Here is a 16,218-nt window from a genome sequence, read left to right on the forward strand (position 1 = left end):
CCCTAGGCTTTTAAGCATTGGCATGCCTATGCCGTCTGAGCCCACTGCTTTGGATGGTTTAGCATGACCGATGGCATCGCCAACCTTTTTGGCGGTGATGGTAATTGGTTGCGCGCTGAATTTATGTTTATGTGCGTCTCTGTTGGCCCACCGTCTATCTTTGTCGACCGTAGAATGCATTATATATTGTCGGCAGAAAGCGCTCGCGCATTTTTTCGCATCCGACAGCACTTTATCACCAAAGGCGATGGAAACTTTGTCATTGTGCCTAGACGGATTCGATAGGAACTTTACGGTGGACCAAAATTTACCTACAACGGCAGAGAGGTTACAACCGCTTAAATGCTGCTCCCATTTCGCCCGCTTGTGTTCGTCCACAAGCAATCTGATGCGTTGTTTTATATCCCTTAATTGAGGGTCGCCGGGATCGAGCTGTCTTATAAGGTCACGTTCTCTCGCTAAACTTGCAGCCTCCGCCGGGAAGTGGGGCCGAATATCCGGAATTCTACCGACGGGAGTTAAGCAAGCCGAGGCGGGCATCAGTCGGGATAGGAAGGGCAGCAAAACGGTTGTCTGTAAAGGATTTGTATTCGTCCCACTTTCCTTTTTTAAAGTTAATGAAAGTGCGTTTTTCTGTGACGATGAAGTCAGCTGAACGCTCGAGCGAAATAAGTATAGGCAGGTGGTCGGATGCCAATGTTACCATCGGCTGCCAGTTGACGCAGTTTACTAGTCCTGCGCTCACGATTGATATGTCCGACGAACTGAGACAGCTTCCTACCATACGTGTGGGGTCGTCTCCGTTTATTGTGCAGAACGTCGTTTCTTCTATTTGATCCACCAACATCTCACCCCTACTGTCCGCCCGCAAGTTTGAACAAAATAGATCGTGATGGGCATTGAAATCGCCTAAGATAATGCGATTGTTGCCAGTGAGTAAGTCGCTGATATTAGGGCGGTATCCACTGGGGTAACAGGTGGCAGGAGGGATATAGATGTTGATGATTTCTAGGTTTGCATCGCCTGACCGGACAGATAAGCCTTGACGTTCTAAGGCACTGTCCCTGCGGTCGATGCCGGAATAAAATATATGATATTGCACAGAGTGGTGTATGATAAACTCGAGGCCGCCTCCATTTCTGCTCTCACGATCTTTTCTGTGGACATTATACCCAGAACACGTCTGCAGTGCAGATCGTCGCGGAGACCAGAACATCAGGAAAGTGGCACCGTCCATGGCAGGAGTTGCATTGGGCGGATGTCGCAAACGTATATATTCTGTGCTGACAAACGGTGCAAAGGGAGGTAGGGACTAAGAGTCTGTTTCCCTGACCTACACAATTGCTGTATTCAACTATTGAGCGAGCGATTGGATTTGATTGTGGTGAAAGCTATGAGCCGCCGTTATCACTAAATTGCACATAACCGTCTAGGCCATTTAAACTGCTGCGTAGAGATGCGACACAAAATCACTTGCAGCACCTGGGGGAAAGTACAAAGCAACACCTTTGACGATGTAGAACGCAATTGGCCGACCGATTTTTTTTGTGAGCCACCAGTATGGTCTTCCGATCTACATAACCTCCACTGGATACAGTTGCAGGCCTACCATAATTCTACACTCATGCTTGGTTATGACATCTAAATACCACGAACTCCTCCTTGTTGAAGATCGAAATGATATGCTAAACAAGCTGCTTCTGAAATTTTCTAAGCCGGGATTTCACGACCGAAAACCGTTTTATCCAGATAAATACGCGCTGGCCCGCAAAGGTTTGTAAACACAGTTGGCTTAAACCGCATTTCCATACGTTGCAGATAAGTACGCACATTTCCAGGGCCCGATACCATCTCGCCTTTCATAATCAGGTTAAAGTACTTTCAATAGTGCTTAGTCCCTCCAAAACCTTCCGGGACCTGGGGTAATTAAACACTTCCCAGTGAGTTCCTTGTCACTTGCTCAGCTTCGATATTGTTACAGAGTAAATTCTTACTTATCCAGAATCAGCCCGGCATGCGTCATGTAATCCGCATGACATACACCACCGAGTCTATTGTAATGTAGAACCAACAACTCTAGCAGTAATTTCTTTGTCGTCCAACTCTGTTGAAAATCCTAGTATTAGGTGTTGCTACAACAACAGCTACCCTGTTCTGATGATAAATTCGAATTGTTATAGGAATATTTTCTGAGTCGGAGCTTTTCATTAGATATGAGTCTCTTTGAATTGAGGCCACTACTGAGTTGGTGGCGAACATGTTGTTGTGTATGTGCGTGGTCTAAATTCTTTATAACTTTTTGTTTAGGTATCTGGCTACAGGATGCACGTTCAATGCGCTTGCTTTATATTTTCAAAGAGGAGAATGTACAATCGGAGTAATTGTTGAAGAAACAACAAAAGCTATATGGAATTCATTAAAAGATTGTTATATGACGTTGCCAAATGAGGAGCGTTGGAAGAATATTGCGGGACGGTTCTCTGATCTATGGCAGCTGCCAAATTGCTTAGGAGCTATCGACGGAAAGCATGTGCGAATTCAAAAATATCCAAATTCGGGCTCAGCTAATTTCAATTACAAAAACTACCATTCAGTAATATTACTTGCCTGTTGCGATGCCGACGGGATATTTACATCAATAGAATGCGGATTTGCAGGACGAAATAGCGACGGGGGAGTTTTTAAAATTTCGACGTTTGGACGTTGGTTAGAAAGTTACAATAATTTACCATCCCCAAAGGAACTACCGCATGACGACAGTGGAAATAAGTTTCCATATTATTTCGTAGCAGATAACGCTTTTCCTTTAAGGAAAAATGTTATGCGGCCTTATCCGGAAAGAAACATTGTCAACAAGATGCGCATATTTAATTATAGACTAAGTCGCGGTAGGAAGAACATAGAGTGCAGTTTCGGGATGATGGCAAAAAAATTTGGAGTTTTCCCAACACCTATACGATGCCAAAAGTACGAAACAATCATTTCAATTATACAAAGTGCATGTATCCTACATAATTTTATAAGGAAAAAAGATGGCATATCATACACGACCTTCCTTCCCGATATCGAAAACCAGCAACCAGTTCAACGGAACCCAAGTACTCTGCCAGAGTTCGATAATGTAAACATAATGGAAAATTCTGCCCCACAAAACTTACGACACTATTTAAGCAATTATTTTTTATTACCAAATGTTTCTTTGCCCTGGCAGTGGAATTATTGTTTATAAAAACTGTTAGAATGTTTTACTTTCCATTTAACAACATTTATTGCAATAAATTTAATTCAAATAGTTGAAAAAAAAGTGAATAATAATTCATATCAAATAATATTACGAATAGTACTCGATCTGTTCTGTGAATGAGGCTAGTTTGAACTATGTGTACAAATGCGAATAAAATTATAGCAGCAAAAATTAATTGCAAGTTGTTTCAGCTATTTCCTTTTTTGTTTTCACTATTTTTAAATAAAACTTAAATGAATTCCAGAACGAAAACTATGCAAACCGATTTCAAAAACATGTTCTAAATTTTGGGAAACATTTTAAGCATGTGATTTTTTAGTCCATCTTATTTATATATATATTTATATAATTATTTTTCTAAAGCAAAACTAGGTGAAAACCGCAAAAAGGCCTTGTGCCAATACTTACTTCCCTGGGTGTACATGTATTCAAACTAGCATCCACTTGTAACACTGGCACTTTTTTCGTTCACTATTGTATCGTCTAATTCATGACTACTTCTATGTAGTAAGATACTTATGAGATCATCCCACTGAAAACATACCCATTCTAACATCTGTTTGTAACTAAATAATAGTATAATTATATAACAAATAATATACAAAAACGCAAGTTTACTCGTTTGTGTAAAAGGCTCTTTCATTTTCACAGTCAATTGTTTCAAATAGTACTGGAGTATAGGTTGGAGTATCATCGGGCGAAGGAGTTGGTGTGCAGACTTCTATATTTTGGCCATAAGACGTTGCTGGATCAAACAGTTCCCGCCTGACAGATTGTGCCCTTTGTTCATTTAAAAGCTCCTCTAGCAGCATCATAGATCGAATTTTAAATGTGCGCAAATTCTCGAGAGAAAGACTTCTTACGTCGGGAAGCTCATTAGAAACATTTTTTTTGGATCTCCCGAAGTTGTATTTCCCTTTTTTGTTTTAAGGTAATTTAGCACCGCCACATCGACTTCATCTCGTGCTGTTTTCTTTCTTTTCTTGGCACTAAATGCAAAATTGCTTTCTTTGGTTGGATGTGATTCTAGGTTGTTGCAGATCAAAGACCCTGTCTTCGTGGGGGCACAATCGCTGTAGTTGTCGTCAGAAATTGATCCATTTTCAATTTCATCCAAATATTGTTCTTCCATTTCTGATATTTTCAAAATGATGCACTGGGGCCCTATTCAGTAACTGTGAGTTTTAAAATGTACACTTTTTCTTCATATAATTTGTATGAAAGAAAAATGTACATTTCAAAACTCATTTAGGGCCTCTGGTTTTACATATGGAAGAACGAATTGCATAATGTCGTGCAAATAGTAAGGCCTCTTCGCTTTAGTAGAAGATCCACTAGGAGATGGCTTGAGACTTCTTACAAAGCCATTTAGCAAGTTCTTCCACCTTGCTTTGCAATCAGGCACTGTAAGGAAGAGTGTAATAAATTTAGATCTATTTAGACATATTCTTTGTTTTTATTTATAAAAAGAAACCCAAAATCTACACACCTGACCAATTCATTTCCACACCAATTGCTGCCCACGCTCTTTCTATAACATCTTTCTTCGAATATTCTGCTAAATTATTTTTGTATAGGCAAGGATAATTCTCAACCAATTGAACGAATTTAGTCGCGTCGACCATTTTATATTTTTTTATATGAAATAAATTCAATATATATTTATAGCAACAGAAGCACAGCACACAAGTTTGCAGACGAAAACTTGTAAACAAACATCTTCTTCTAAATACGCCTAGCGACCAACATTGCTGTACGCCTAGCTACACGAAAATTTCATGCTTTGTCGCTTTCATGCAGCTGACGCCTCGTATGCAGCTCTCAATTCAAATACATGTGTTCGGCATCAAAGCGTACGAATTTCGCTTGCAGCGTCTAATGCGCGTAGCCTCGTGTGCACCTTGCCTAAGAATGTCATGCTATTGTATAGAATTCCCTCGGATTTACCAGTATTGAGGAACCACCCTAAATTTATTTTATTGGGAAAGTGGTAGCCCTGTACCAATTTCGGTAAGCACTACCGACACTCTTTGCACCATCAATACTGGATGTTTGCTGAAGAGAGATAGATACTGTCTGCTAAGAATTCCGGCATTTGACAGCAAATTCCAAATCAACCCTTGAAAATACTTTTATTTCTCCAATTGGAGCTAATCAATTGTTAGATTATCCCCCCGAGTAAAAGATCAAAGTTTGTGCTACAATTTATTCGATTTATTCTTTGAAAATTGTGTAAAAAGTGTAAATAAATATATTTAATTAATATTAATTGTTAAACGCTTTTAAAAAGCTATAAATTAGCAACCAATTTCACACAAAGAATGTTTCACGTGTCATCATTCAGCTTACGACCATTTCGATAGCAGCAGCGCCATCAAGTCTTCGAATACAAGCGAAGGTGGAGTGAAAGTGAAAATTCTGATTCTCCCGATTTTGCCGGACTTTTATTTTCTTTAGATTGCAAATATCGCGAATAAGTTATTGTTAAAAAATACATAAGCTACAAAAATCTTGATTGTGTATCATGAAATATTGCAAATGCTAAATGTGCGAAAATTGTGGGTGCCCCAATTATGCGTAGCTGCTGTAGCAAGCTGCGAAAAATAGTATCCGTTTTCTTCGATTAAATGAAATAATAGTGAATGAACATCTAAATGAAAATTTGTGGCGAATTGGATAAGTGGTAGAAATCCAATGCTTATTTCAGAGTCAAAAGTTCACGTTTCCAGTTAAAACTAATTTTGCGATTTTCTTTGAATTTGTCATATTTTCTGCATGCGCAAACGGTTACGTCTCTGCTCGCATTTGCACTCAACACATTCAACAAAAAATTAATGATAAAAAATGCTCAGTTTGAGCATGAGCTTGAGTACCAAACAGCTGACAAGCAAAGAAAATGAGATGCCATTTCGTCATAAAAAAATCTATGTTTTTTATTAAATAATATTTTTTGTTTGGAAAATGCAAAGCCTACACACTTTCTAACAATGTGTAATTCCACAAAATACCAAAAACTAACGCCGGGCCGATTCGAAGTGGAGAGCCCTGCCCATCCTTTTGGGTCGGTTATACATTAAGGGACTATTTAGTTTTATTTGTAAACCAAAGGGGTTTAATCTTTGAAATTTTACACATAGGTTCTCAGGGAGTTCTCCAACGAGAATCAGTGTGTAATTTTTAATTGTTATTAACAATTTGCTAGTAATTAGTTGTTTAAAGTTACCATGGTATAACTATCACTTTTTATCTACATACGAACACTTTCACATGAATTTTATTCATAAGTACATTTTATAATGTTTATAAAACCACAAACAAATATGGTAATAGTCTAGTTGAGGGGTCGACTGCTAATACGCTACCAAAATATCGAGAGAGATGTCAAAAACGCGTATTAATCTCGAGAACAATAATCCGAAGGCGGAAAAGAAAAATTTTATCTATGTCCGGAGATATTTGCAGTTGAAGTTGGCGATTTTCATGTGGTTGTTGTTGTGTGTACCCACAAAAAAAAAAGGTGCATTACCGTGGCGGTAGCCAACGGTTTTTCGTTAATATCTTTTGAACGAGTTAATATTATTTTCCGCCTTCGGATTATTAATACTGATGTCAAGACGCGTCGTTTGACACATCTTTCCATATTTTTGGTAGCGTATTAGCAGTCGACCCCTCAACTAGACTATTACCACAACTATTTTCATTTCTTTAAATTTACTTATTATTGTAAAACTTAATAATTTATTTGTTTGCTTTCCGCGAACACAAGCATTCAGCCATTTTATCTAATTCACTGCTTGCATGGTGCTACCAGATGATTTAAATTGTACCAACGAACGAACAATTTTTAAATAGTACCAACGAGGAAAATGTACCTTTTTCATTCAACTCCGTTTATTTATTTTACAAAAAAATGGAAAATTTGGAATAAAAAATCGCGCAATTTTTTATTCCAAATTTTCGCCTGCGGCGCTATTTATTTTTTTGTTTAAATAAATTATGTTTATTTCATAAAAAAATCGATCATACATATCCACATGTATTCTTGATGACTTCAGGTTGAAGACGAAATATCGAACAAATAAATATATTTTGAATACTACTAAAAAAAGAAGTTTTATTCAATAATCTGGCCTACAGCTCAATTAAAATTATCAAATCATAAAAAATAGAAAATTTGTAATTAAAAACCGCGTTTTTTTAAAATAAATTACGTTTACTTAAGTCTTTTTTATTTATACATATTTGGAAGTCTGGTAGCACCATTTTTGCTCAATTCACTGCGTTTTCTTGAATTTTTTTTTGTAAATTTAAAATTAAATTGTGATTAAACTATAAGCCCCTGTGGGTAGGGGTGGGATCCAAAAACATTAAACATTATAAAACATTATCCTGGGTGGGTGCAACACCGGTTTGGAGACCAAAACTATATCCGCGCAAAATACTTTTACCCACAGTTTTTCTTGTGGGTACACCAAAATCATTAAAATTACAAGAACCACATGAAAATTTTATATTTTGTTTGCAAATATCTCCGAACAGAAACAAAATTTCCAATTTCTGCTTTCGGATCCGTGATCCTGGGCCCAAAGCACATCTTTCGACACCCTCCCGATATTTTTGCACGAGTTTTCTCAGTTGTGAGCTAAAGTAAAGAATAACCCTTTTTTATACTCAGTTGAGCAGAGCTCACAGAGTATATTAAGTTTGATTGGATAACGGTTGGTTGTACATATATAAAGGAATCGAGATAGATATAGACTTCCATATATCAAAATAATCAGGATCGAAAAAAAATTTGATTGAGCCATGTCCGTCCGTCCGTCCGTCCGTTAACACGATAACTTGAGTAAATTTTGAGGTATCTTGATGAAATTTGGTACGTAGGTTCCTGAGCACTCATCTCAGATCGCTATTTAAAATGAACGATATCGGACTATAACCACGCCCACTTTTTCGATATCGAAAATTTCGAAAAACCGAAAAATTGCGATAATTCATTACAAAAGAGAGATAAAGCGACGAAACTTGGTAGATGAGTTGAACTTATGACGCAGAATAGAAAATTAGTAAAATTTTGGACAATGGGCGTGGCACCGCCCACTTTTAAAAGAAGGTAATTTAAAAGTTTTGCAAGGTGTAATTTGGCAGTCGTTGAAGATATCATGATGAAATTTCGCAGGAACGTTACTCCTATTACTATATGTACGCTTAATAAAAATTAGCAAAATCGGAGAAGGACCACGCCCACTTTAAAAAAAAATTTTTTTTAAAGTAAAATTTTAACAAAAAATTTAATATCTTTACAGTATATAAGTAAATTATGTCAACATTCAACTCCAGTAATGATATAGTGCAACAAAATACAAAAATAAAAGAAAATTTCAAAATGGGCGTGGCTCCGCCCTTTTTCATTTAATTTGTCTAGGATACTTTTAACGCCATAAGTCGAACAAAAATTAACCAATCCTTTTGAAATTTGGTAGGGGCATAGATTTTATGACGTTAACTCTATTCTGTGAAAATGGGCGAAATCGGTTGATGCCACGCCCAGTTTTTATACACAGTCGTCCGTCTGTCCTTCCGCATGGCCGTTAACACGATAACTTGAGCAAAAATCGACATATCTTTAATGAACTTAGTTCACGTGCTTACTTGAACTCACTTTATCTTGGTATGAAAAATGAACGAAATCCGACTATGACCACGCCCACTTTTTCGATATCGAAAATTACGAAAAATGAAAAAAATGCCATAATTCTATACCAAATACGAAAAAAGGGATGAAACATGGTAAGGTAATTGGATTGTTTTATTGAAGCAAAATATAACTTTAGAAAAATTTTATAAAATGGTTGTGACATCTACCATATTAAGTAGAAGAAAATGAAAAAGTTCTGCAGGGCGAAATAAAAAACCCTTAAAATCTTGGCAGGTATTACATATATAAATAAATTAGCGGTATCTAACAGATGATGTTCTGGGTCACCCTGGTCCACATTTTGGTCGATATCTGGAAAACGCTTTCACATATACAACTACCACCACTCCCTTTTAAAACTCCCATTAATGCCTTTAATTTGATGCCCATATCGTACAAACTCATTCTAGAGTCACCCCTGGTCCACCTTTATGGCGATATCTCGAAAAGGCGTCCACCTATAGAACTAAGGCCCACTCCCTTTTAAAATACTCATTAATACCTTTATTTGATACCCATATCGTACAAACCCATTCTAGAGTCACCCCTGGTCCACCTTTATGGCGATATTTCGAAACGGCGTCCACCTATAGAACTAAGGCCCACTCTCTTTTAAAATACTCATTAACACCTTTTCTTTTGATACCCATATCGTACAAACATATTCTAAAGTCACCCCTGGTCCACCTTTATGGCGATATCTCGAAAAGGCGAACACCTATAGAACGAAGGCCCACTCCCTTTTAAAAATACTCATTAACACCTTTCATTTGATACCCATATCGTACTAACAAAGTCTAGAGTCACCCCTGATCCACCTTTATTGCGATACCTCGAAAAGGCGCCCACCTATAGAACTAAGGCCCACTCCCTTCTAAAATACTCATTAACTCCTTTCGTTTGATACCCATATTGCACAAGCGAATTCTAGAGTCACCCCTGGCCCACCTTTATGGCGATATCTCGAAACGGCGTCCACCTATGGAACTAAGGATTACTCCCTTTTAAAATACTCATTAACACCTTTCTTTTGATACCCATATTGTACAAACAAATTCTAGAGTCACCCTGGTCCACCTTTATGGCGATATTTCGAAAATGCGACCACCTATACAACAACCACCACTCCCTTTTAAAACCCTCATTAATACCTTTAATTTGATACCCATATCGTACAAACACATTCTAGAGTCACCCCTGGTCCACCTTTATGGCGATATTTCGAAACGGCGTCCACCTATAGAACTAAGGCCCACTCCTTCTAAAATACTCATTAACACCTTTCGTTTGATGCCCATATTATACAAACAAATTCTAGGGTCACCCCTGGTCCACCTTTATGGCGATATCTCGAAACGGCGTCCACCTATGGGACTAAGGATTATTCCCTTTTAAAATACTTATTAACACCTTTCTTTTGGTACCCATATTGAACAAACAAATTCTAGGGTCACTCCTGGTCCACCTTTATGGCGATATCTCGAAACGGCGTCCACCTATGGAAGTAAGGATTACTCCCTTTTAAAATACTCATTAACACCTTTCAGTTGATACCCATATCGTACAAACGCATTCTAGAGTCACCCCTGGTCCACCTTTATGGCGATATCTCGAAAAGGCGACCACCTATACAACAACCACCACTCCCTTTTAAAACCCTCATTAATACCTTTAATTTGATACCCATATCGTACAAACACATTCTAGAGTCAACCCTGGTCCACCTTTATGGCGATATTTCGAAACGGCATCCACCTATAGAACTAAGGCCCACTCCCTTTTAAAATACTCATTAACACCATTCGTTTGATGCCCATATTGTACAAACAAATTCTAGGGTCACCCCTGTTCCACCTTTGTGGCGATATCTCGAAACGGCGTCCACCTATGGAACTAAGGATTACTCCCTTTTAAAATACTCATTAGCACCTTTAATTTGATACCCATATAAGTAAGATAGAAGTTGGTTTTATTTTAAATTATTTTATTACCAAAACTAACGTATGATTTCTAACACCACAAAAATAGAATCATTTTCAAACCAGAAAATTTTTGAAAAAACAGCAAAATCAAAACTGAAAATTCAATATTTTTTTTACATTTACAATAACAAAATTTTTAAGTAATAAATATTAAAGTAGAATAAATATAACTTAGTATAAACAATAAACAAATTGAATATAAGAACCCTACAGTACTCCCCCTTCACGAAAAATTAATATCAAACAAATTAAATGTTACTCTCTTTTTATGTGTATTATTAGTGGTATTGTTTGTGTACGTTGTTTCAATAATCGCTGGTTTTAACCTATCTATAGGAATAGTTTTAATTTTTTCATTAATTTCAAGTTTAAAATATTTCTTATCCTTTTCAACAACTCTGAAAGGTCCTTCATATGGTTGTTGCAACGAATGGTTATTTAAAACGCGAACAAAAACAAATTTACAAGTTTGTAGATCTTTAGGAACGTAAATTCCGGTATCAACATTTTTATGATGATTTAAATTAGATTTAATATTCCGAAAATGTTCACGTAAACTACTCAAAATTTCAGTTGATGAACTATTCTCAGCTGATGGAACAACAAGTTCCCCGGGTAAACGTAAACTCTGGCCAAAAACCATTTCCGCCGGTGTAGCCGAAATATCTTCTTTGTAAATAGATCGCAAACCAAGTAATATGACAGGTAACTCGTCATACCAATTATTTGTGTCTTCTCTAGCCGTTATAGAAGCTTTTAATTGCCTATGGAACCTTTCAACCATACCATTTCCTTGTGGGTGATATGCGGATGTTGTTATTTGATGACTACCAAGTAATTTAGTTAACTCTGAAAATAATTTCGATGTAAATTGGCTACCCTGATCAGTTGTTATCTGTAACGGAACTCCAAACCGAGAAATATATTCTCTAAAAAACTTATTTGCAATTGTAGATGCTGAAATATCTTTTAATGCATATGCCTCAGGCCAACGAGTAAATCTTTCAATAATCGTTAAAATATAGCGATGTCCTTTTGAAATAGGTAATGGTCCAACTATATCTAAATGGATGTGCTCAAATCTATTTTTGGGAATTTGAATTTTGACAACAGGGGATTTTGTATGACGATAAACTTTAGACTTCTGACAATTAAGACACTCTTTTGACCAAATATTAATATCCTTATTCATATTAGGCCAATAATATTTTTTAACTATGAGCCGTCGTGTAGCTCTTGTACCAGGATGTGCAATTCCATGCAGCATGTCAAATACCGTCTTCCGTAATTTACTCGGTACAAATGGTCTAGGTGTATCTCCAGAAACTTCACACCAAATATTGAAATTTAATATAGGTATATTAATTAACTTCAAATTTAAAAATTGTGTTTTAGATATTAGTTCGTTTAAATCACTGTCATTTTGTTGTTCGTTTTGTAAAATTTTGAAATTCAGCTCTGTATTGTGTATTGCATTAACCTCGAAAGCTCTAGATAGCGTATCTGCTACAACATTGGATTCTCCTTTAATGTATTGTATGTCATCAGTAAATTGTGCTATAAACTCCAAATGTCTCGTTTGTTTGTCTGGGACTCCGTTCTGTTTTTGAATTTAAAGCTGTAGTTAAAGGTTTGTGGTCCGTAAAAACTGTAAACTGTCGTCCTTCCAAAAGATATCGAAAATGTTTTATATTTAAATAAATTGCCAATAATTCCCTATCAAATGCGCTGTACTTAATTTCGGTTGGAGAAAGTTTTTTAGAAAAGAATGCAAGAGGTTCAATTTTGTTATTATACGTTTGTTGTATAACACCACCAATAGCCGTATTAGATGCATCTACTGTTAAAGATAATTTGGCATCTTTGTTAAAATGATTTAACAATATCGTAGATGCAAATTTATCCTTAATGCATTCAAAAGCTTCACTCGATATATCGTCCCATATTAAAGTTTTATCACGTTTCTTACTTGCTCTGTTAATTAGATCATAAATTTTGTTCGTAAATTCCGCTAATTTTGGAATATATCTATGGTAATAGTTTACCATGCCTATAAATTTTTGGGCTTGCTTAACTGATTTCGGACGTTCGAAATTGCGAATAGCTGCTACTTTTTCGTCAGAAGGTCGAATACCTGTACCAGAAATATTATGTCCTAAAAAGTCTATATTTGATACGCCAAAAGTACATTTACTTGGTTTAATGTTTAAACCGTACTCTGAAAGGCGTTGAAAAAGTATACGCAGATGTTTTAAATGTTGTTCTTCGTCTTTACTTGCAATAAGTAAGTCGTCGATATAAGAATATACAAAATCTAAGTCACTGACTGTTTCGTTAATGAATCTTTGGAAAGTTTGTGCAGAATTTCTAAGTCCGAAGGGCATTCGCATGAATTCAAACATACCGAAAGGAGTTGTAATCGCAGTTTTATAAATGTCTTCTTCAGCCATAGGAATTTGGTGATATGCTCTAACTAAGTCTAATTTCGAAAATATATTTTTATTACGAAGATTCATATTAAAATCTTGTATGTGTGGTAAAGGATAACGATCCGGCACAGTTACAATATTTAATCTCCTAAAATCACCGCAAGGACGCCAGTCATTCAACTCTTTTTTAGGTACTAAGTGAAGTGGAGATGCTACTGAAGAATTTGAAGGTCGACAAATGCCTGTTTTAACTAAAAAATCAAATTCCGTTTTAGCGACTTTGTATTTTATCGGATCTAAGCGTCTGGGCTTAGAAAATGGAAGACTACCTTCTGTTACAAGTCGATGTACTGTTGTATGTTTAACAGGTTTCGTATAATCTGGTTCTGCAAAAAGTGACGGAAACTCTCTTAATAATTTCGTAAATTTATTATCAACCGCAAATAACTTTGGTAAAGGAATGTCACAAAAAGAAGAAATGGTATTGACCGAAAGATTTGTTAAGGGATCCACTAATCGCTTATGTTTCATATCAATAAGGAGACCATATTTACAAAGAAAGTCTGCTCCAATTATTGGCTTAGCAATATCCGCTATCAAAAATGTAAAGGGAAATTCACGTCTTAAACCTAAATTTACGTTTAAAAGCCTTTTCCCATATGTGGAAATTGTTGAACCATTAGCTGCTGTAAGAATTATATCTGTACGTTTCGTATGTGGAAATTTACACAATGGTAACACTGAAATTTCTGCTCCACTATCGATCAAAAAATGTAGTTTATTATCTTTATCAAAAATGAACAAGCGACGAGTTGAAAATTCCAAATTACCGTTGTTCGTCGCTGCAACAACGGTTGAATTTAGTTTGTTGAATCTTTATTTTTATTATAAGAACACGGTTGTTCACAATTTCGGGCATTACTTCCAAACTTGTAGTGAAATCTACACAGCCAATTTGGATTATTACGCGAATTGGAACGACGTCTAAATGAATTTCTAAAATAATTTCTGGAATTCGACCGTGATCTAGATTGATTTTGATAAACTTGAGTTTTTATTTCAGATAATTCTAAAGAAAGTTTTTGAAAATTTTCAAACATCAAAGAAGTAGTTTTTACCAAATTTTCAACCACAGAATTTTGCGCTACTGAATTCGAAACCGCGTTAACCGAATATACTTCATTTTTATTTATGACTTCCCAAATATTATCAGCGAGTTTTGTCAATTCATTTATATTAGTTGAATTGGAACTAGCTAAAATCGCACTTAAATTTTTGGGAAGTTTTCTTATCCAAATCTTTTTAAGAATATTTTCACTGAAATTTGAACCGGCAAGTAAAATCAATGATCTATAAAATTCTGAGGGTTTACGATCTCCCATCTCAGAATCACTAAAAATTTTATCTAGCTTTGAACTTTCACTTAATGAATGCCTTTCTATTAAAATTGTCTTAAGCTCAGAAAACTTATTAACTTGGGGGGGATTTTGAATAAAATCTAACACCGTTAAAATTACTTCCTGTGGAAGTGCGGTAATAATATGTTCATATTTTGTGTTTTCTTGCGTTATATTTTTAGTGCTAAATTGTGTTTCAGCATGTATAAACCACGCTTCTGGACAACTAGTCCAAAATTGTGGAAGTTTGACTGATGTTGCTGAAATTTCGTTTTGATTGTAATTATCATAGGGATTTGTATTACTTTGTTGAGAAGTGTTATTTGGTATATTTATTAATGAATCATTTGAATTATTAGAAAGTGTAGGTGCTTGTGTATTCTGTTGTGGTGAACGAAACATTTTATATATGTATATGTATATTGAATTAGTCAAAGAGGGAGTTTACAATTTAAATGTTTAGCCCTACAAATTAACTGGGTTAAAAGAAAGAACAAAACAAAAATAAATAAATAAAATTGTATCAAAAATTTCAATGATATGCAAATTGAACTTTTCTATTTACGCAAGACAAAGTATCTAAGGCACATTTTCAAATGATCTAATTATATATAGATTGACAATTATCTCCGAAAATTCACTTAATTTTCAGACGACTGAATTTAAACCATATTTAAATGTCCACCACTGATTATTTAAATACGAATAGAACAACCCTGCCTTCTATTGGATTATCAAATCACCAAACTAATGCTAATGAACAAAATACACTATTTATGTGTGACGTCCATGGAAATATAAAACGAAAAAGAACGCATGTTATGTTGATTTGCACATCACTGTATATGCAATAAAATAAAATGTCTTTATGACATATATAGATATAAATAAGTTATAAAACCATCAATATATATACCAATACATTTGGTTTATAATGAATGAATTCTCCACGTGTAATCAAATTTATTAATATTAATCACTCACTTTTTCGTCACCAGTATTTGTATATTACCCAACATTTTCGGTTATCCTTCTATACACTGGTAATTCTTTATAAATTGTCACAGTTCGTATGAAGCATTCAAATAAGTGTTGTTGTATTTACGGTAGACACTTATTCATAGACTTTAGTATTGACGTTATTATTTAAATTTCGAGGATAATGAATTGTTAACAAAGTTGATTGTTGAGATAGATCAGATCTCCCTGGGATAGATAGTTGCCTTTAGTTCCGCTATTGGTGTAGTTGTTGTCCTGTCTGTTTTAATATAACCAACCCTTAGCAATAAGTGTGTTGATGGTGATGGCGTAAGTTGTAAGACACAATTTATTTGAAACTGCAAACAGAACTGCACACTTTCTCTTGTTTTTTTTTTAAATTCGATTCTGATGATAGTTTATTCTTATTTTGCCATTTAGTTTATTTACGCGACTTCTATGTTGTCCATTAGTGACCTCTTCATTTAGC

General features: G+C 35.6%; 1 protein-coding gene across 5 annotated transcripts in view; it reads left to right on the forward strand.

Annotated features, from left to right (window-relative positions):
• Positions 1-5,352: 5,352 nt before the first annotated feature.
• The window catches only part of vib (phosphatidylinositol transfer protein vib), a 148,811-nt gene continuing 137,945 nt past the window's right edge, over positions 5,353-16,218 (forward strand). Inside the window, exon 1 of one of the 5 annotated variants that reach the window (XM_067759137.1) lies at positions 5,353-5,485. The gene's annotated coding sequence lies outside the window, so the exon portion shown is untranslated. Of the gene's footprint in view, positions 5,643-5,810; positions 6,031-16,218 lie in introns of those variants that run through there. The other 4 variants (XM_067759140.1, XM_067759136.1, XM_067759139.1 and 1 more) reach the window with 4 other exon arrangements.

This window comes from Eurosta solidaginis, chromosome 1 (genome assembly GCF_040869045.1).
Source record: "Eurosta solidaginis isolate ZX-2024a chromosome 1, ASM4086904v1, whole genome shotgun sequence".
Lineage (NCBI taxonomy): Eukaryota > Metazoa > Arthropoda > Insecta > Diptera > Tephritidae > Eurosta > Eurosta solidaginis.